The sequence below is a fragment of the Myxocyprinus asiaticus genome, chromosome 9, assembly GCF_019703515.2.
Source record: "Myxocyprinus asiaticus isolate MX2 ecotype Aquarium Trade chromosome 9, UBuf_Myxa_2, whole genome shotgun sequence".
NCBI lineage: Eukaryota > Metazoa > Chordata > Actinopteri > Cypriniformes > Catostomidae > Myxocyprinus > Myxocyprinus asiaticus.
Genome location: NC_059352.1, coordinates 11,631,946 through 11,655,353, shown reverse-complemented (window position 1 = coordinate 11,655,353; position 23,408 = coordinate 11,631,946). Strand labels below are relative to the sequence as shown.

The 23,408-nt window shown below is 40.8% G+C and overlaps 1 protein-coding gene across 1 annotated transcript in view; it reads left to right on the top strand.

The window, feature by feature from the left end:
- Positions 1-6,038: 6,038 nt before the first annotated feature.
- Positions 6,039-23,408, top strand: part of LOC127445662 (contactin-4-like) — a 183,447-nt gene continuing 166,077 nt past the window's right edge. Inside the window, exons 1-2 of the mRNA XM_051705889.1 lie at positions 6,039-6,122; positions 20,938-20,980. The gene's annotated coding sequence lies outside the window, so the exon portion shown is untranslated. The remainder of the gene's footprint in view (positions 6,123-20,937; positions 20,981-23,408) is intronic.

Here is a 23,408-nt window from a genome sequence, read left to right as displayed (position 1 = left end):
TTTTCAAACTGATCAGACTGATCAGGTTTTGCACAGTGGATGATCAAAAATAGAAATAAATCACATGGATTGATATTGACAGAAGGGCCAAAAAAAAATGCTTGTTAATTCAAACTCCAACTGTCCAACAATTTAATTGTAAACAAACCCACACAAGGCCTTTGAACTGCTTAAAGTACCAACGAGATAAAAATCTAAATAAAAGAAATTAGAAACATTGTGACTGCAAAAAACATTTAGGTGTATGTAGAACTGTTGTATAATTCTTCACAAAGGTGTTATGAGAAGGTAAATATGGCGATACATTTAAGTGGATGGTTGAATCCTTCCAACTTGTAAGAAAAACGCTATTGATTCTGATACCCACATACTGCGATATCATCAATACATGATGCACACTGTTAGTGCTTACACAAGCCAAGAACTTAAGACATTTAAATCATGCCAATATTTCATCTGTGGATGGGTGCTAGACGTTTACCAGTGGGAAAGAACAATCGAGAATACAGCTGAAATATTGCCACTGCAAAGGTTTGTTACCTACAACAGCACATTGCAATACAAACAGCTAAATGTTTCTTCTTATAGATGTGTGCAAACTTTAAATATGCAAATGCTTCTCTGTACAAATAAAGATATAACATGTAGAACTGTGTCTTGTCTATGTATTTCTTGACCAGAAGTCAGAAATATAACTATTCTCTGTTTCTCAGGTTCAACGCCAGCCGTAGGATTCCCCCCATTGTAAATTTTGCTTTTCTATTGTCATTTTACGCATTCATAGCATATCATATTTATGAACAGAGAAGAGTCTTTGGCATTTATTCATTTAGTGTCATAGCTTGGTCTTCACTGATACCTGCTGCATTTAAAAAGACTGTTTACTCTAGACTTCAGAGTAGAGACCAAGCCACATTTTGTTTTACCTTGAATGTAACATGTTCTTCTTAAAAATTGTACGTAATAAATGAGATGCAGTCAAATAGTTAATAATATTGAAATATTTAATAAATAAGAGCCTACACTATCAACCTACACACAAGATTAAATAATAATAATAATAATAATAATAATTCCTTGTTGCACTTTAATCTGTTTTGAATGCTATTCTGATGCTAGTGAAACTTTGTAATATGGCACTTTTCGTACCACTGTCTCCTTAAGATGATTCGCTTATGTTTTTCCTCTTTTGTAAGTCGCTTTGGATAAAAGCATCTGCCAAATGAATAAATGTAAATGTAAATGTAAGATATGAAAGCAAGCTTAATTGCTGATGCTTCTGTCACAAGTTCTGACTGCTTTATGCTTTATTGAAATCCAGTTGGCACTGCCAATTGTATACAAAGTTCAACCTCCAAATTGTATTAGGATGGAATGCACATGCATACCTGGGTTGAGCAGAATTTGGAAAATTGGTTCCCTTTTAATGCTGTCCTTCTGGAAAACAATTACTTAAATTAACAAATTGCTATTAAAAAAATGTAAAAAGAACAATAAAACAGAACGTGTTATGTGAGGTCTGTTTATACAAATAATCTTGTTGTTTATGTGTGTTTTAGGCATTTAGTAGTTGACTATTTAATATAAAACTCACTCGTTGTCTCCCATAAAACACTTTGTACTTCCTTATGAAATGCCAGACAGTGAAATGTTTCCCTGTTGAATTTGGGTCAAAAGGGCTACAAAATTAGTACACTCACTTCCAGATTCATGCACACTGCATTAAAGGGATAGTATACCTAAAAATGAAATTTTGTCATCATTTACTCACCCTCATGTCGTTCAAAACCTGTATGACTACTTTATTTGCAGAACACATAAGGAGCTGTATTAATGAAAATCCTGGTCCGTCTTGCCAATACAATGGCAGTTGATAATTTTAAGCACTTAAAATGGCACGTTCTGGCATGAACACGTGCTCCAATGTGAAAGAACTTCTCTCAAGATTTTCAATTTTTTTTTTTTATTTCTGACTGTTTCTCACCAAAACCTATTATATGGCTTTAGAAGTCTTATATGATTAAACTTTTATTAAACTTTAAAGTGAGTCACTATCAACGGCCATTTTATTGACAAGAAGTACAGGGATATTCATTAAAACCTCTCTTTTTGGGTTCTGCATAATAAAGAACATCAAAGGGGTTTAGAATGACATGACGGTGAGTAAATTATGACTATACCTAATTTTTTGGTGAACTATCCCTTTAATGACAAGGTCAGGTAGGAGGTAAACATCAAAGTAAAGTTAAATTCAAGTGCAAAATCAACACCCAACCATTGTAGAGTGTGTAAAAGTCACTTTCACAGTCAACCTTTAGAATAATATAACACTCCTGAGCCAGTCATTCAACTGCAAGCTTCAGCAGTATCAGAAAGCTCATTGTGTAACGCTTGGTGTCCCGCCGGATTTTGCAGTAATTACATGAAACGAATATCTTAATTGTATGAACGTGTCTGATAGCTGTATATTTGTCCTGGGTGTAGTTTATATTCCTGGAACTCTGACACTCTCTCTCTCTCACTTTCTCTCTGTCTTTCCCTGTTGATAATGAAATCGAGCTTTGCGGTATCCTTGTCATAGCCTTTCTATTTCCGTTGCTGGATTTTCACTTGGGAACCTTAAATATTGATATGAGAACAGCTAGGGCTCAAGTGATACCCTCCGGGGACAGTTCTTTGCATACATGTCCCTTCAGGTTATAATCTGTTATGTTAATATTACTTTTATGTGCTTTTATACCTTGTGTGCCTTTGTTGCCGAAAAAGGACAAGGTAGCCATCTGCTTACCTCCACACGTTTGGGGATACATTGTAGGAGATAGCAGGGTCCTCATCTGTCTGCAGCAAAGGGTACAGAACTCATCAGGAAAGGTCAAAATTAGGTTTAAGAAAGTAGTACAAAGGGCCAAATTTCTCCATGTTAGGTGTTTTGCAGCTCTGAGGTTAAAAAGGCATTGAGGAGAAGTCTAAATCTGAATGTGATATGGTTGCCTGTGAAAGCTGGAATTGAAAGACAATGAGGAAAGGAAGACTGCTGATAAGAAGTGAGTGAACTGTCTGAAGAAATAAACCACAGAAAAGTAGTGTCAGCATTTGGATTTGCTAGATAATGTGAGCAGAAGTAATTGAAGTCTTTTGTTGAAAAGAAATTGTGCAGTGCATGGTTGACTATATGTATATATATATATATATATATATATATATATATATATATATATATATATATATATATATACACACACACACACACACACACACACACACACACAGTATAAATATTTTTTAGAACTGTTGTATAAAAGCATATATATATTATGCTTTTGTAAACTAAATATCAGCACGTGCAATATATATAAACAGTATATTCATTCATGACCACCTCTACAGAAAAAAAAACAATAAGGCCTACTTAAAATCATCATACCCTTGGCCCTGCCCACTGGTGCTCAGTTCGTACTCAGATAGAGAGAGCAGGACAAATAGGCCTACTGTGGCCTCACTATTCCTGAACATCAAAGGGGACCCATCTGGACTATTTTGGATTATTATTGTATATATTCATGTACTATACAGACATCTTTAACCGCTTGATACATACTGCATCTTGGACCGCTTTTAAAAGATACAGTGTCAAGTTACAACTCTGAAAAGGAGAAGCAATTCAATTTCATTCAGCTGCGGTGTCTTTTGTTGTTTTGAGCACAAACGTGTCAAGGACACCCATCTGCGTTATTTTTAATTGTTGGTGTATGAAAACATGCACTAGATTGACATCTTTGACTGTTTTGATACGTTTCCGGCAATGTGATGCTGTATGTGTGCGTCTAGTTCACACCGTGCTTTGGACTATGTGTGTGCGTCATGTGGATGTGTCTTCATCGTATTTCAGCGTGGATTTTTTCGGCTCATATAAGTGTGGATTGCTTATGAACCAGACGTAATACGATTCAAACTTTGCAAAGCAACTATGATTGAAGGATGGGGCAGTTAAAAATACTTGGACCCAATGCAAAACCGTGTGTAAACAGTTTCATTCATAAATATTTCAAATGTCATGACTGCTTGATAGTTTATAGTGCTGAGTGTTAACAGTTGTGTTTGAGATGAACCGTTTAATATATTTTGATGAATTGTGTTGGATGTGTGATGCGTAAACCTTGAAATTTAGTTTTATAATGTTTTGGTGCTTGTTCGTTCTCTTCTGACTGAGCTTCAAATATGGCTGATTTCGAAGGGCTATATGATATTAGCCAATAATAACAGTGGCCGTTTACGATGAAGTTTTAAGGAGGCACTTAGGCCAAAATTAAGCATTTCAGATTGAGGGCCAGAGACAGGGTGGAAAATTATCATATATTACTAAATTATGACAGTTTTGGTGCAAAAACAAAACAAAACAAAACATAATAACATTATCAGTGGACCTCAGCGAAGATCATAAAACTATTAAAAAAAAAAAAAAGAGCATTTCACAACCCCTTTCAAATGACCTTAAAAACTACTATTTAAACAACTTTACAGCACAAATAATACACAAGTTTTAACAGAAGAATTTATGTAAGTCTATTTATAAAATAATAAGCTTCACATTTCTGCCTTTAAACCCTCCAAAAATTGTCCCTATTCACTTCTATTAAGTGCCTCACTGTAACCTCTATTTTATAATTTTTTTAAGAAAAGGAGGGACAAGACAGATTTTTTTTTCTTTTCGTTTTAATCAACATTATTCCAATGCTGTTGACTGAACACATGACTGAAATGATATTAAAAATCTTTTGATCTGAAGGCGTATGCTTAAATGTTTGAAATTAGTTTTGAAGACAAAAATATAATTGTGCCACCATATCAATTTATTTCATTAGAAAACTAAAATTTTATAAAAAATTAAAAAAAATTTTTGAAATTGATGACTTGGACCAAATAATAAAGAAAAGCAACCAATAAGTGCCCAACATAGATGGGAACTCCTTCAATACAGTTTAAAAAGCATCCCAGGGTGATACCTCGAGAAAATGTCAAGAGTACATGTCTGCAAATTCTAGGCAAAGGGTGACTACTTTGAAGATGCTAAAATATAACACAGTTTTGATTTATTTTGGATTTTGTTTAGTCACAACATAATTCCCATAGTTCCATTTATGTTATTCCATAGTTTTGATGACTTTACTGTTATTCTAAAATGTGAAAAAAATCAGGATGTTAATTCTAAGACTTTAGTCATTCATCTTACAGTTCATACAAAATATTTTTGTTTAAACACTGACCCCTAACACTTACTTAGTTTCGTAATTTTAAATCATGATTTGTATTACACATAAATAACTAATATTGGCATTATATTCATGCTGTTTAGCCAGATGGGAACTGGCCCCCACAGTTAGCCTGGTTTCCCCCAAGGTTATTTTTCTCCATTAATCAACATCTTATGGAGATTTGTGTTTCTTGACACAGATGCCTTAAGCTTGTTCTATATATATATATATATATATATATATATATATATATATATATATATATATATATATATATATATATATATATATATAACATTTATTTTAAGGCACACTTTTCTGTTAAAGCATAAGTTTCTGTAAAGCTGTTTTGAAATGATGTTGTGAAAAGCACTACACAAATAAAAATGTCATGACTTGATTTGATGTAGCCTACTGAGACACCAAGATAATACCAAACTGTTCACAAACATTGTCATTGTTTCCTCATGCTTTTGTTTGGTGAAATGAAACTCTTTTCACAGAGTAATTTCATGCTGAAAATGACATATTTTGACATGCAAGATATATAGCTTATTATCATAATACTTTAAAAATGTATTGTAGGCTGCACATAATGGCGGAAGACTGACAATTAGCCTAATCTAGGTAACACAGGAAATATGAATACGTATGAATTTGAACACTAATGAGTTTCTTGATACAATTTACTGTAGATGAAAATATGTTTGAAGCAGGGCTGCAGGGGAGGGGTTTAGTTCAGTTAAGAATACATGCGCTTTGAGAGGAGAGCGGCAACAGTTCGGACAGCAGACCTGACTGTGTCTAACGCCCCGACCACATCTCTCCCACCGGCTTCATTGAAATTACAGGAACTGACCTTGCTTTAAGGTAAGACTCTTGACTTTTTTTTTTTTTTTCATCAACACAATGCATTCATCCAGATATTAAAGCATATGGAAAGTACATCTACTTGTCTGAAAAATAGCGTAACTGATTCCGTGTCGCTCTGTTTTATGATGAATGATTAAAGGGGAGCGCGAATGAACGCGTTTGCTGCATATTTATTGTGTCTATTTGCGCCCGTTCTGCTCTGAATACTACCCCGCACTTATGCGCTGAATTTACAGGATAACTTGGTGCTCCAGCATGTCCCATTCAGCACCTGGTTTATTTTTCTCTACCTGGAGGGCAACCTATGTTCACTCTATAAACTTAACCACCTTTCATTTAAAAATTCAATGAATAGTCTGTCACGACAGACAGTAGAGTTTTTCGCAAGTCTGAGCTCATATTAGTCTACATTAGTCTACATGTGACAGAACTGTGATAGTCTGGTTCTTGCGTGTATTACCTACGATGCGTCACGCGAGACGCGTTCTTGCATTCACAACCAGCGAGACTGAATGCAGCGGAATGGAACAGGACGCTCTGGGTAGCAAGACGCGTTTTTAAAAGTTGAACTGTTTTGACCACATATGTCGTCTTAGGTGCTGTTCACACCGACCGCGGTTTGCCTACGTCTGCGCTGTGTTTTATTGTTTTTCAACGCAAAACATGTGCTGGACGGATGTCTTTGACCGGTGCCCCGCGTCTCGCATTTTTTTTTTTTTTTTTCTCTCCAGCGTCTCGCGCAGGAGCGCCGAGTTTTTAGACGCCGTGTCAAGTTCAAATAAATTCAACTGTTAAGAAACTACTACTACTACTACTACTATTATTATTATTATTATTATTATTATTATTATTAGCATAAGGACGCATTTGGTGTGAACGGTCCCTTAACACCGCAACGCGCAAAGACGTCCGTCTGATGCATGTGTACTAGGCGGAACACAATAACGCGTCCTGTGGTAACGCCCCCTATTCCCCTGACGTCTTATGTTGAAGTTGGTCAGCAATTTGAGATCAGGCGGGTTATTATAGTTTCCCTATCTGTCACTCTCTCGATGTCGATGTAGTGACACTAGGGGTCACTCTTGGGAGCCCTAAACACCTCTGATCTTTGAAAAAAGGCCAATGGGAATTGTCGAGTGGAATTTGCATGCCATTCCCCCTGACATACGGGTATAAAAGGAGCTGGTATGCAACAAATCATTAAGATTTTCTCTTCGGAGCCCAGCGGTTCTATTCATTGAAGCTGAATTCATCCGCGAGTTCATTCACCTTATCTGCTGGATTTTACGGTGCATTTCAGTGGCTTCTCCCCCTCTGCAACCATGGAGTGCAGAGAACGCCCGTGGGCGCTTCGGCAGAATAACAAAAAGAGTATATTCTAAAAAGAGTATATTTTCATTCTAAAAGAGCAGCACACACGGAACGTATTTTTAAAGATGCCTTTCTGTTTGTGTGTTATTCCTGGTTGCGGTCGTTATCTCTCCACTTCTGACGGCCACGATCGCTGTCTTACGTGTCTGGGCACTGCCCACGCGGAGACATCGTTCGTGGATGGGTCTTGTCCTCATTGTGAGAACATGACCATGGCAACATTGTGGTCGCAGCTTTCATTCGTAAGAAAGCAAGCCACCCCAGCGGCTCCCCGCCTCAGTCCTTCTACCTACGGGTATGAGGCCATGCTGGTTAGCACTGGGGGCGATTTGGGGACCTCAATGGGAGCACCTCCGCTGGGTAAACCCCCACGGACCTCCCATTCCCCAGTACGCTCGCTTGCCCGGTCGGGCTCTCGGATGAGACCACCGGCTCGTCTCATGGCGAGTTCGACCTCTTATACGGAGCCCGTGAAGACGATGAGTTATCGAGCGCAGCATCGGATAGCGGGCTCGTCCATTCTGACGCGGACACCTCGGCTTGGCTCCCTCCTTCGGGTGTGGTCGCCCAGTCTCAGGCCGACGTGGAGATGACGGACATGCTTTCCCGGGCAGCCGCGAGCGTCGGGCTAGAGTGGCACCCTCCACTCTCCCCTGAACCCTCGCGGCTCGATGATTGGTTCCTGGGCCCAAAGCGCCGCTCACGGCTGTGCCACGGCCCAGTCCCTTTCTTCCCGGAAGCGCATAAGGAGCTGACAAGATCGTGGGGGGCACCTTTTACTGCCCGATCCTGATCTTTTTGCCCAATCCTGATCTCACTACCCTCAATGGTGGGGCAGCCAAGGGGTATTTGGTGATCCCCCAGATGGATAAGGCACTCGCGGTGCACTTGTGCCCGCAGAGCGCCGCCACCTGGCGCAGGTGCCCGAGGCTCCCGTCCAGGGCCTGTAGGTTTACGTCGTCCCTGACGGCTAAGGCCTACAGTGCCGCTCGACAAGCCACCTCCACCCTGCATGCCATGGCTCTCCTGCAAGTTCACCAAACCAAGGCGCTAAAAGAGCTGCACGAGGGTTGTTCTGACCTGGGTTTGATGCAGGAACTGCGCTTGGCGACCAACCTCACTATCCGGGCGACGAAGGTCATGGCGCGGTCTCTCGGGCAGGCGATGTCCACCCTAGTGGTCCAGGAGCGCCACCTTTGGCTCAACATGGTCGAGATGAGAGAGGCTGACAAGGCACGGTTCCTTGATGCCCCCATCTCCCAGGTTGGCCTATTCGGCGACGACGTCGAGGACTTTGCCCAGCAGTTCTCGGCAGTGAAGCAGCAGATGGAGGCCATTCAACACATCCTGCCCTGGCGCGGCTCAAGACCCCATCTGCTCGTCGCCAAGAGCGTCCTCCTGCAGCAACAGCACCGGCTCCACCACAGCCCGCCCCCGTGGCCCGGCCCCGGCGTGGAAACCACCGCAGGAAGCAGATGCCTCCCATCTCACGGCCGGCCGCCAAGAACCCTAGGAAGGCTTCGAAGCGCCCCTGAGATGGACGACCCAGGGACAAGGAGATCCGCTTCTACGGAGCTGGTAGACAGACCACTCCATCCCCTGGTGGAGGGCCGAGAGGAGAGTCTTTTGTTTCATTATTCACCGCATGCCCAAGAGGCTGGGGTACCCAAAACTTCAGCAAAAGAGTGGTTTCCTTGTTCTCTGGGTCACATGTCAGGTGTGCACGGCCGTCGTCACAACCGCCGTCCACCGTCCCATTTTCGCAGGTTTGGCGCTCCAGCGGCGGACCCCCGCCCCTGCGCGCCCAGATGTGTCACAAACACGCCCACACCGGGTTGGCTCCGACGGACTGCGGGGACGATGTTCCTCCTCCCCCCTCCTCGACCAATCTTATGGTGGGTATCAGGAGTCAGGTAAGTGCTTTGACATCCTGGTCTCAGCACGGCCACAGGGCTCAAGCCCCCGCGATGTGGCGCCTCAGGCTCCACCCCGCCGCGAGGCCCCACCCGCCAGTACGTCCAATGTGATTATCCCCTTGGTCCCCCTCGCCCGGAGTTTGGACGCGTGGCTTGCGCTTTCCAACCCGTCGCGATGGTTGACCCGGACCGTCTGACTCGGCTACGTGATTCAGTTCGTCAGGCGCCCACCCAGGTTCAGCGGCGTCTGCTTCACCTTGGTGAAGGGCGAGAGCGCTGCTACCTTGCGTGCGGAGATCACGACCCTTCTGCACAAGGGCGCAATTAAGCCTGCAGAGGCAGCCCTTGCCCCGCTAAGGGAAGTGGGCATCCGCATACTCAACTACCTCAATGACTGGCTGATCCTAGCTCACTCTCGAGAGTTACTGTGCGCACACAGAGACCTGGTGCTCAGGCACCTCAGCCGTCTAGGGCTTCGGGTCAACTGGGAAAAGAGCAAGCTCTCCCCGGTTCAGTGCATCTCTTTTCTCGGCTTGGAGTTGGACTCAGTGTTGATGACGGCGCCTCACGAATGAGCACGCACAGTCAGTGCTGAACTGTCTGAAGGCATTCAGACAGAAGACAGCGGTTCCACTGAAATCAGCACTGGCTTCAGACTCGAGTCCCGAGATGGGCATGGTGCCGCGGGACACATCGCGTGGTTGTCATGCCAATCTGTCGCCACCTCTTCAGCCCTTGGAACGACCTAGCATTTTGGTTGAATCCCTCCAGACCGCATCTCATCCCCTCATGGGACATCTCTGTAGTCCTTTGGGGTCTACGGGGAGCCCCCTTCAAGCCCCTGGAATCAGCTGGGCTTAAGGCACTCTCTTTGAAGGCTGCCCTCCTGACTGCGCTCACTTCCATCAAGAGGGTAGGGGACCTGCAGGTGTTCTCTGTCAGAGAAATGTGCCTGGAGTTCAGTCTGGGCTACTCTCACGTGATCCTGAGACCCTGACCGGATTATGTGCCCAAGGTTCCCACGACTCCTTTTAGGGATCAGGTGGTGAACCTGCAAGTGCTGCCCCAGGAGGAGGCAGACCCAGCTTTGGCGTTGCTGTGTCCGGTGCGTGCTTCACGCATCTATTTGGATCGCACGCAGAGCTTTAGAAGCTCTGAGCAGCTCTTTGTCTGCTTTGATGGACAGCGGAAAGGAAGCGCTGGGTCATTGATGCCATCGTAATGGCTCAGGACGTGCCGCCCCCCATGGCGCTACAAGCCCACTCTACTAGGAGTGTAGCGGGCAGAGGCCCCTCTGCCCCGGTCACCATGCTTGTAGAAACTCGTCCCTACTCGGGTAGGACCTACCAGGCAACTTCTCCACATGACATACTGCTGACAAGACTCGGTAAGACCATGTGACGTATTTCCATTCTAAATACCCCCCCTTCTCTGGGAGGGGTGTGGTCTCCGCGGTGTCTTCCCCTTGGGAGTGACACCCCCAACGTAGACATTTATGGCCCCCAGTCGGTTAACAAATTCCATTCTTTTTGGGGAGAAAAAAAAAGGAAAAGTGGCCACGGCTGGGCTAGCCTGTCCCTGTTTGTTGGGCAGTCGACTTGTTCCCGAAGGACCGTTCAACATTCATAAGAGCGTTGGGGGAGGTTACGTGAGGGCCTGGTAGCTGGCTACGAGGCACACAGAGGTCTGCCCGTCTCGCACCGCTAGTCCACGTAACACAGTTCAGTAGTTGTGGCGTTTTGTATAGGGACCCCTATTGTCATTACATCGACACAACGTCGAGTGAGTGACAGATGGGGAACGTCCTGGTTACTTTCGTAACCTCCGTTCCCTGATGGAGGGAACGAGACGTTGTGTCCCTCTTGCCACAACGCTGAACTACCCGCTGAAATGGCTGGGACCTTGTCTCGGCTCCTCAGCACAAAACCTGAATGAGTGGTTGCATACCAGCTCCTTTTATACTCGTATGTCCGGGGGAGTGGCATGCAAATTCCACTCGCCAATTCCCATTGGCCTTTTTTCAAAGATCAGAGGTGTTTGGGGCTCCCAAGAGTGACCCCTAGTGTCACTACATCGACACAACGTCTCGTTCCCTCCATCAGGGAATGGAGGTACGAAAGTAACCAGGACAATATACATTTTCATTTTAATGTAATTTACCTAATTTGAAAATCTGTTGTATGCAGTGGATATTTGAGATTGGCGTCAAAGCAGTTAAGATCTGGTTGGCTTATTACAGAAACTAAGCTCACCTGATTCAGTGTTTACCTGAATTTATATTGTAAAACAGTTCATGCAGCTCAGCTCGGTTTAGCTCTGAATATTTCTGGGAGCTGCATGGTATTCCCACGAGTATAAATTCCACAAACTTAATAAAAAATTATTATAATTGGTGAGTGCGCAGGCTTGATTTTTCTGCGTCTGATGTCAGACTGCTGATTGATGGGATACAGCAGTCCCCCCTTACCATGTCTCCAGATGGTGTTGAGTGTAGCTTCTGCTACATCTGCTAATAAAGTAACTTATAGTGAACCAACAGTGGCAACTTATGTCAGCAATGTAGGCTGACAAAATAGCAATCTAGTCATACAGTGTCATGAATAGTTACCTTGTCTCCATGATGTTGTGTGAATTGATAACTGCAGGGTGTCAGGTTTATCTGTTGTGTATCATCCTAACATCAGTGCTTTATTCATACATACATACACACATATAATTATATATATATATATATATATATATATATATATATATATATATATATATATATATATATATATATATATATAAGCATTGATAGTTATTTTCTTAACCATATTTGTGTTAAGGATCTAACATTCAACCATGCATATTAATAATCCTTTAATTCAATGCATTCATTATATCAGGGAATTATACTTTATAGCCTATAATATATAATTATATCAATATCAGGGAATATTAAAATTGTGATTTCCAGGAGTCAAAAATTTATGGAAATTAAATGGAATAGAAAATGGATAATGGAGAGAATAAACATTTTTCTAGTAATACTCAGATCTAAAGGATTATTTGAAATTAGTCTTTGTGTGTGACATAGCCGCTGCTGCCAGTATTGTCATACTACTTTTAGTTTAAGTATTGCCCAGAAATACTATTTTTCTCCATTATTTCGGCTTCATTAACCTTTTAGCTCTGGTAGTTCAAAATAGAATCCACAAATGTGGTCCAGTCCTGACTTTACCTTTCGTATTGTGATTGGAATCGTTGTGATTGGTCAAAATCAATTGGTTTCCCTTCTGATTAACTGAATGTGCTGCTTCAGAGCAGCGTATTTCCCGCCAGAGAAGATTAAATGCATTAGCAGCGAATGTGAGAGGATAAAATAGTTATCTGTAATACATATTGATTATTTTTTTTATGGCATATTATAGATTTAGACTTTTACCATTTAATTTTTAATGTCGTATTATTCTAAAAGACTAACATTTAACCGTACATGTGTATAGCATGGCTGAGTGTAGTAGCCAGCATACTTATATTTAAATTGATAACCAGCGAAAATGTGTCAGGAGTAATAAAACAAAATGTGGATTGTCATATTTTGTGTTATGTAAATTGCTTGGATGTTTAATTTGCATGCTAGCTTGGCAAATGTTGGCTGTTGATTAACTTTTGAGCTTTTTTTCTTTGCAGGAGTGGATAAAGCTAGCTAGATTTTTGTGAGCCATTTCCAAAGCTACCAGGAAGTGCACATGTGCAGCTCAAAAGAGCATAGTTTATTTCTTCAAAAGATTTGTCAAGGGATGTGGGAGGCTAAAAGATAATGTCAACAAATAATTTTAAGCGACTTGAGGTGGGCGATATACCGGTTACATCGATATACAGACAGAAATGTGTCAAACACAAGAAATGCTTGTGCCGCCATTTGGTAGGGAAAGTGCATTTGTAACCATCATTAATTGGTTGTTGTTATTTTTCATTTAAATGTGCACTTTTCTTGGCATTCAGTGTGGGGAGAGTGAAGACACCTAAAGATGCTTAAAATGAAAACTGACTGAAATATAAAAATGAAAGCAGACATTGACTATTTTATTCAGCAGTATTTAAAAAAATTTTTTTGTCAATTTTGAAACAAATAGCTTGCTAACAAATTATTAAAAATGATATTTTATCTAAGTCTTTTCATTGAACAGTGGATATGGAAGTTCTACCATTACTCTGGACATTGTTTTAAATAAAAAAGGAATTTGATTCTGTCAGAAGTTTAATCACTTTCCATAAAAAAATGTGTATATTGCGATATATGGTTAACCAGAAGTGTTAAGAATTTCACAGTACAATATTTGTTTATATCGCCCACACCTAAAAGTGACAATTACAAACATCAAACTTAATGAGTGCAGTAAGATGTCAGGTCCAAATGAGTAAGTGGTGTTTTTGCAGACAGTGTTCAAACAGACAGAAGCAACAAGTAGAGACAGCTGGTACCTCATCACCCAGCAGTGAGAGTTTGAACAGGTTAGTAAATAGTTTAGTAAGTCAGATGAAGTAAATGTACAAAACAAGTAAGTTAAGTGAAGATTAGAATCATTAAACCTAGTGAGTGAAAATGTTATGTCCATGATAGTAACTATAAAGGTAAATGAGTAATTGGTGTTTTTGTAAACAGACATGAGCAGCAAAAGGAGACAGTTGGTACCTCATCACCCAGCAGTGTGTTTGAACAGGTTGGTAAATAGTTTAGTAAGTTAGATTAAGTAAATGTCCAAAACAAGTAAGTTAAATGATGATTAGAATCATTAAACCTAAAAACACCTTTAAACAAAACACAGCAGACAGTGAAAAAAATTTCACTTTTATGATCCCCTCAAAAAAATAAAATAAATCTTGAACCATTAAATTATCTATATTAATATATTATTTTATGTTGCTTGCAAAAAAAAAAAAAAAAGCAACATATTTGGCAGTACTACTTTGTGGCATGTGATGGCACCCCTGGTGTGTGATATCTCAAGTAATATACAGTAAGTAATAGAAAAGTCATGGAAATTAATTGGTATAAAGTTGAGGGAAACTTGGAATTAGTAAGAGATTATAGCTGTGGAATTTTCTGCTTGTCTTGGTTTTGAGCGCAGATTGCAAGCCACTCTAGCGGTGAGATTAGAAGCCTAGAGGTTTCATCTCCACCAAGGTGATAGTGATCTAAGTGATAGATGGCGCACATACTGTGGTTGAGCACCTCCAGCAAACCACTGTCTTCTTGTGTCACATCTCCCATATAGCTAGCTGGCTCTTAACATGTTCAGCCATTTCCCACTCATGTTTGTAATCTGAAACAGGGTCTTTAAATGTTAAAGAGGATGATTTAGTCATTTTCTTTCATTTACACTGTTTGGAGTCTGCCAGATGTAACAAAAGTCTTGAAAACTGTATATAGAAGTAGAAAATTATGTGTTCAAACTCCCTGGTCAATGTATAGGAAGGAAAAGTTCACTCAAAAAATGAAAGTTCTGTCACTATTTACTCACACTCATGTCGTTCTGAAAACCTGGCTGTAGTTTAATTTTCTGTGTAATACAAAAGGAGATGTTAGGCAGATTGTCTCGGCTGCTCTTTTCCATACAATGAAACTAAATAGGGACAGGGCGGTTGAATTGAAAAAAAGAGAAAAGAAGTCCATACAACTTAATCCACATCTTCTGAAGCCATACGATTACTTTGTGAGAGGACAAGACCAAAATTTCAATTATTATTCACTAAAAACATCTCAATTTAAGTATGGCACCAGCAATGTCGGTGTTATCTGAACATAACAAAGTAATTAGTAATGTGATTACAATTTTTATAGAAACATTTTGTAATGGATTACATGTTTTAATAATTTATCCAACACTGGGCACCAGGTTTGATGTCAGTGACGAGACACAAAGATGTTTGATGTTATTGACTTCAAACCTGATGTTTCTTAGCACTCAGATTTGAGAGCTACTCCAGATTTTTGGTGAATAATGACTTTAACTTTGGACTCACATAAAGCTATCATAAGGTTTCAGAAAACTTGGAATATATCAATCAGGTAAAATGGACCACTTTTACGGTATTTTTCAAGTCATACAGGTTTGGAATGAAATGAGAATGAGTAAATAACAGAATTTTCATTTTTGGGAGAACTACACCTGTGAGTACTTCCGATGGGCACTGATGTGGAATGCTTAAGAATGACATTTGAAGGTACTGTCAGGGGACATGTGGCTAGTCTGCAGGTGTCCAAGAGCAGCTACTGCTGTGACCTTAACGGCTACTTGAGGAGATGGATGGAACCGAATTTAGATCTTTCTCCTCATAATCTTAAAGTGCACCTTAAGAAAACGTCTAAAACATAGCGTGTTATTATTGCTCAGTAAACAAGCTCTCAACAACATGATGAATGACCTTAATAAGAAACACTCTCTTCAAAGAGAGGTGTTCCTATCTCTGCTAGAACAAAGATCGGCGCTCTCCAAAGTGGTTCCCAAGGTGAGGCTTGAACAGCGGGATGCCTTAATTGGTTTATGTGAAACAAATAGTTATTTTGGTAGAGTTATGAAGTGAGCGCCACACATGCAGTGTCCACATCGTGGTTTGATTAGTTTTGAAACTGTAATTTGCTTTTTTCAGCACATTTTTCCCACCACCTTTCAGTTACTTGCTTGGATTTAATGGTTCTTGGCAGCATGCTCAAGGGTTCATGAATAAATCAAAGACCTCCTTGTCAATTGAATTATCATGTTTCATACAGTTTTCATCTGAAAATTACTTTCATTGTTTGATTCTTGGTAAAAATATTGCAAGCGCTTAACGGCACATAATGTTAGAGAAACATAGCTTATCGACAGCTTTTATAAGTATTAACGGCCATCATAGTTGTATACATCCAAATAATAGTATTCATTTTTCATTAATAATCCAGACCTTATGGTAAATCAAACAGCAACTGTTAAGGTTTTGCCAATTTCTTTTCTGTGAGAAGGTTGGGTTGTGTGTGGGGTGGGGGGGGGGGCTCTAAAATTGTCTTCCGCCAGTGGTCTATTTTCAACTGTACATCCTCTGAGATTACTTTGGTATCATCCTTCCTGAAAAGGAAGGTTTGATTTATGGTCTCAGAGAACAGAAGAAACAGGGGAAAAAATGGCCATTGTTCTTCCTGAACAATACAACTACAATACAATATGATTTTACACCCCATTTCCATGTTGGAACATTCAAATGAATGCAAAATCTTCCAGCTATGTGGGAGCACATTATTTTGTTCGAAACTTTCATGGAAAAGGAGTGGGTCAGTTCACCTGTATGATACTTTGTATCTGACCAGTGAAGTGGACTTGGACTTGTGTATGTTTCTAATTATCCTAACCAAAAGAAAACACAATCGTTCTTTCTTTTAAAACAAATAAATGCTTGACAGCATTAAATACTTGAGAAAAAAACATCAGTCCATACGCAACAGCCAACGTTATCTGAAGTTGTAAAGTGCGATTTTTAATTTTATGGTGTCTTCTCATTTTCTTATGTCTTCTCATCGACCAACATCCACGTCAGATACATGGAGAACTTGGAAAATAATGATAGTTAAAGGACTCACAGGCTGGACAGTGCAGATTCACAGGCTTTTTACCAGCATGTCAATTCGCACGTGACTGCCATTTTATAGAAGGTAAAAATGTAATCTTTAGTGGAGTGGGAATGCTCAGTGCCAAAAAATTCAGGAAAAATTACTCATATAACCAATCTGGATGGATTCAAATCACTAGAAGCTCTGGTAATTATTACATTACCCCACCTCACCATATAAAACAAATCCCATACAAATAGGGCTTAAGATTACATTTTTTACTCCACTAACGGTTAGGTTTAGGGTTTGGATTGCAGGGTAGTGTTAATAAAATATGCATTCCTCTTCACTCTATTACATCATTTACAACTAAAAACAACTCTGTGGACATATCACTCAGAAACTGGAGTGCTCACGTTTCCATACGTTCAACCAATACGCTTCGACCAATGGGGGGCAGTGGTTTCGGTAAGCACAGACCAAGATTACTTGAAAAATTTCAACCTACTGTAGTCAAATTCATAGTGAGATGAGTCTGACTTTAAAGTCCCCGTGAAGTGCCTTGACGAGTGCAGTTCGATTTGGTGTTTTGACGTATTACCTTCTAAAACAGGAAGTTGGTAAATGTCGAATAACTCGTCCCATTTTCAAAATTTAGTTTACAGCCACAAACACACACACGCGCAACACTTATACCCTTTTCCACCATGCTGCTCTTACTAGAGCCGTGAGAAGCGATCTCAGTGCAAGCCAGCTTTTCTAAAGGCTTATGAACCGAAGGATGATCTAACTGACAACATTAATAGATAACCACCCGACAAATGCACACGGCACATCGCAGTCTTTGCTTATGTCAAGGCTGGAGCCGTTGTGCAAGTCCAATGTACATTGAATAAGAAACAAGCAAGTAAAAGATAATATATCCATGTTTTCAATCACAGTACACTAAGCACAAAGAATAAACAACACTTACTGGATCTGTACATCTCAAGAAACCTCCAGCTGTACAAAAAATATAAATGAACTCCAGAAACTTCCCTCTCGTCCAGCTCCCGCGTTGGCGGGTCCCATTCAGAAGTGATCATCCTTATGTCCTATTCCCTTCGAAGACAATTGACTTACTCTGTGAGAGCTTCAGATGGCTGAAACGTGATAACAGTCAATCAGAACTCACGTTTTAAGAGATTCTTATTGGAAATTTGGTTTGGAACAATCCTACAGCATGGATTGTGCTCCAATCGATATGCCCTGTGAAGGTATTACCAGCGCCAGTTAGAACACAGCCAGATGCACTGAACAGTTGTAGGGGAGGGTGCGTTCTCGTTCTAGAAACTGTGACGAGGAGGAGGGTGTGGCCGGGCCATGATGGAGCATGGCCGGTGCTGAATCAGCTGATCGGCGGAAGAGTGAGATAAGAGGCAGCCGGAGACGCCGGTTCGAGAGAGAGAGAGAGAGAGAGAGAGACACATGTGGACTCGCTGCATGTGTGTGTGTTTGTTTTATGTTGGCTTTGAGTTTGACATTAAAACTTTATGTTTACTGTTCACGATATTTAATAACAAGTGTCACTACAGAATAATTGTGAATATCCCCATGCACACACATCACCCTCACCCTTTTGCTTGTGCCCAAAGCCTCGTCTTGAACCAAACATTGGTGTATAGTGGTCTGGTTACAGCCTGTATCCACCAAAGCTTGATGTGTACTCCCCTTGACACTCACCTGTATTCTGTATGCTCCGGCTCGATCGGGGGCAGCCCGTGGAGTGTTGGGGACCCGGACCACAGTTCCCAGCTCAATCACTGGGCACTGGTCCCAGAAGTGCCCTGGATCCCTGCAACTCCAGCAGGCTGGCCCAGGCGCTATGCCCGCACCTATGTCGGCAGGTACATCCACCTGAGGGGGAGAGTGACGAGATACTGAGGCCACCGGTGGCGGGACAAACGCCTGCGAATGAGGAGCTGGCTTCGGCATCAAGTTTTCATGCCTCTGGGCACTGGGATGGGCTGCAGTGAAGGGACAGAGTGTGTGTGGAGGGGGGGGGGACACAGGGGGATGGGAGAGAGAGTGGGAGGGCTCTTCCACCCTCTGATATGCCAACACATGGTCCTCCGCCAGTTGGGCAGACTCATCCAGCAACGCTGGGCGGTGGCACTGGACCCACTCCACCATTCCTTTCGGTAGATGATGGATAAGCTGCTCCAGCACCATGAGATCGATGACTCTCTCGGTGTCACAGTCCTCATCCATCTTCATCGACCGGAAGAGTTGTCGGTATTGCTCAGGGCTGCGACCGACCAGCTGCAGGATGGTCTTCCTCAAATCATCATACACCAGGAGACTTGCCGCTGGTAGTTGTTGCGCCGTGAGTTGAGCTTCCCCGGACAACAGTGGGATGAGACTGGCCGCCCACTGAGCACACGGCCAGCCCCAGATCTCGGCCGTCCTCTCGAAGAGATCATGAGGATTTGGGGCTGCTGGGTCCGGGGTCACAGTCGGGGCTTTCTCCTGGTGTTGTAGCTCCGGATTGTGTGCCGGTCCTCTGATTGAGCTTGGAGCACCTCCTGGAATAGGCAATCCTGGTCCTGGCGTAGCTAAGCAGGGCCTGATTTTGTGCATGGTGCATACTGGCGAGTGACTTGATGACTTAATTTAAAACCAACATAAAACACACATGCAGTGTGGCCGCGTGCGTCTCTCCCACTCGAACCCTTATCTCGCTCTCCCAATGATCAGCTGATTTAATGTCGGCCACGCCCTCCTCTTAGTCACAAAAGCATTTGATTGGACACGGTTTCTCAACCTCTGTGACGTCATGAATGTTCTTATTAGAGACTGTAGATTTTAAATGCTAATATCTTCTGAAAATGAATTTTGTCAACGTTTAGAAGAACACTGGCTTATAGATGACCTTAAAGCTAATAGATATGGACTAAAAGCTGCAAAACTGAATCAAAAGTTAATTTCGATTGAGACATGACCGAAAGGGGTAATGTCCGAGTGGGTGAGTTGTTTACCTACATAAGTCTGTCCATCACCTCAAGAAAAACACCTTTGGTTAAGTATCTTGGCACCATGATCAACTGCTGGCTTGAGTAGATTTAGTGTTTAAAAATGCTTTTACAGTCTCATAAAAGTGTTTTGTTTTTCATTCATGGCCATATTTGTCATAACTCTGGTCTTGTGTGGCCATTAAAGGTGGAAAAACTGTAATTCCTCAAGTACAATGGGCTCTCTTGCCTCCGGGCTCTGTGAGTAAAGTTTAAATGGAAGGATATTCACCCTATTCAGCCCAGCCCCTATTCTGTGCTCTGCTCTTCCGAATTTTGTCATCTAACTTCCCTGTGTAGTGAAGCTACTGAGAACAGTCGATCAAAATGGATTATGTGTGGGAGCGCAGGAAATATTTTTCATCAAGAGTTGACATTGTGTCTACACCACCCCTTTACTATGTGAAAATGCTCATGAGGTGTTTTTTCTGTCACTCTAAATGTTCAGTTTTTCCATAAAGTGGACCTGGCAGATCACATTTGGACAGCTATGACACACTGCACTTTTTCATAATACAATGGTTTCATTGTTATACATGTAATTCTGCTTAATTTTTAAGTTTCAACTTAATAATTTGTGTTAAAATTTGTAGTTGATATTAAATTTCCAACAGTGACAGCTCGTATTATTACACATGCAAGTTCATAACATTAAAGAAAATTACAACTGTACTTTTTAAAATTAATTTGTCACCCTAAATTAAATGCGATTAAAATAGTTGTAAACGGAATATAAAATAAAACATACACTTTCACATGTGTAAGTGTGTATAAATATAGTTGCACCCCTCCCTCAAAAAATCTGCTTACCTTAACTATAGTGCGATGGGTGAATGACACAGGAAGATGGTCATAGGTGTCATACAGAGATATTTTCAATGACTTTGTTTTGTCTCCTAAAGTTTCATGAGCACAGAGGCACATCAGTACGTCCACAGCTTGAAGGTAGGATCTTGTGTATTTATAAATGAAGTACTCTTGTTTTAAAATCTTCCTGCTCTGCTTCCAGTTGTTATGACATCCCCTGGACAATTTAAAATACTCATGATAGCTTTTGCCAACTCTATAACCTGTAAATCCACTTTGCTAGCTAATTACACTTTGACATCAACACCATAGATATCTATATAGAACCACTAATTATTATTTTTTTTAACAACTATTCAAATATGGGCTATTTAGGCTAATTTCAACCTTTAATGAGTTTACAGGCTACTTAAGGGTACATGTGTATAGCCAGCGGTAACCAGAAGAGTGCTTCTGGAATTGCTGGAAAGACATTTTCCAATTATTTGTGGTGCAAATAATATATGTTAAGAGGATTTTCAAGTTTCCAATTTAATTTACATCACATTATCAGTGCATTACCAACTTTATAAAGTTTCCTTGTATATTTTTACGCTATTACACATCAGAAAGGTGTCACGAATGCAAATAAATCAGATTCAGAATCCATTTAGCATACAAATAAATACTATAATTGTGTTAAGATATAAATACAAATCTGTATTGTTTCAAGAAGCATTTTGTTAGATACAAATCTCAAAGGCTCCTACTTTGAGGTAGATAAAGTGTGATTTTACAGTATGTGTTTGTGAGAGATTTAGCTGTCGGCTTATACAGTAGATTCTTGGTTTGTGCCTAGCTGAGCGTTAGAACAACATGGCATGTCACACTGCATCTTTATTAAACATGCAAGCACAACAACACAGACTCATAAATGTTTCAGGTCACCATTTCTAGTGAAGTTACTAGAACATGTCCTCTGCGGCTGGGCTTTCTCACAAGGTTTCTGATCATTTTTTTAGACTGTATGCATGTTTTAGATGTATAACAAAACCATTCATAATGTAGGACTGGCAGAGTGTGCCATGTCAAAAAGCAGGACATGGTCATGGTTGAGAGTTCAAGAGTTCATAACGTATTTTCTTAAACAGTGGTTATCAAACTGTGGTACAGGACAGAGGTTAAAATGTATAATACTAAAAAGATACAGACATGTTTTAATCTGCACCTTTATTTTTCATGTTTATCTCTAATCTTATCAATTTATAATCTGAATTTAGCTATGTGCATTTAAAACTGAAGCAAAGTCCATATTCTTACTTTTGCAATGCAGGATGAGAATAGGTATTGACCGTTCTCAAGTTTTGCACTAGCATTGCCAAGCTGAATCTGCACAGTACACACACCACAATTAAGTGCGGCAAAGGTGAGATCAACAAAAAAGGCACATCACCAACATATAAATGTTGCCCTGGTTTATGCATAGGCCTAATACCAATTTTTATACACAGCAGTTTCATTATCTTTGCCAAAAGGCAAAGGGCTGTTTGCCCTCAAAATCTGTGAGAGATTACATGCAGGCAAGCTTTAAGAGTGGCCTGCTTTTGACTCAGAAACACCCGATTCAACACTTGATTTTGAGCATAGTATCGATAACGTAAATAGTCTGACAGGTGTCTCTAGGCAAACAGAAGTTTAAACTTTTAAATTTCAAAATATATCCAGAATTTATGTCTTAGAATAGGACTGCAAAATTAGCATATTAACACATTAACTTGTGCAATTTACATTGTAATCCTTTTTCAATGGTATTATTGGGGTGTATTTGTTAGTGGTTGACTGATACAGGTTTTTCAATGGCCGATGCCGACATCGATATCTAGAGAACATAATAGCCGATTTAACTGCTGATAAACATATTACAATTTAACTTGAAAAGAAAAAACCTTGAAAACAGAAAATGTTGACTATCCATTGACAAATCTATTGGTAGATTTTGGAACAGCCAAGCAAACGCGATAATCGCAAAATGGGCAAATATCGGCCAATTAATTGGCCTCGTCAATATATCTATCTATCACTAGCATTTGTGTCTTTTAGAAGCTTCTCTAGTACGATTTGCAACACCATGATTTGTCTTAACTAGAGGAATATTGATAATGTGCCACTGTCATCAAACTATGGCATTATGTTGCTCACAGACACAGTCATGAAGCTTGTGTTAAAGATATGTCCATTTTCTTAATGCTGACAACATTAGAGGGAACATTGTAGTGACTAGGTGGTTTTTGAATAGTCTGACTCTGATCTGATCTAAGTTGGTACTTGGCCTGAAAAGTCTGATTTAAAACTTTCAGAATCCCTATATCCTACTCCAATGTACAAGCATCAGTAAGGCCATGTGTTCACCAAAGCTTTTTTTTCCTGAGGCCAGTGTATTTTTTCATTTGTTTGCAATGGGAGCACCATATATTTAAAAAAGCCAGCAGCATGACAAGGCGCTGAGCATTAATTCCACGCTGAGCACTGCGCTCTTGCCGTGAGTGGAACATTTTTTCCACTTTGGGTAAAACGCAGCGCTCGTCAC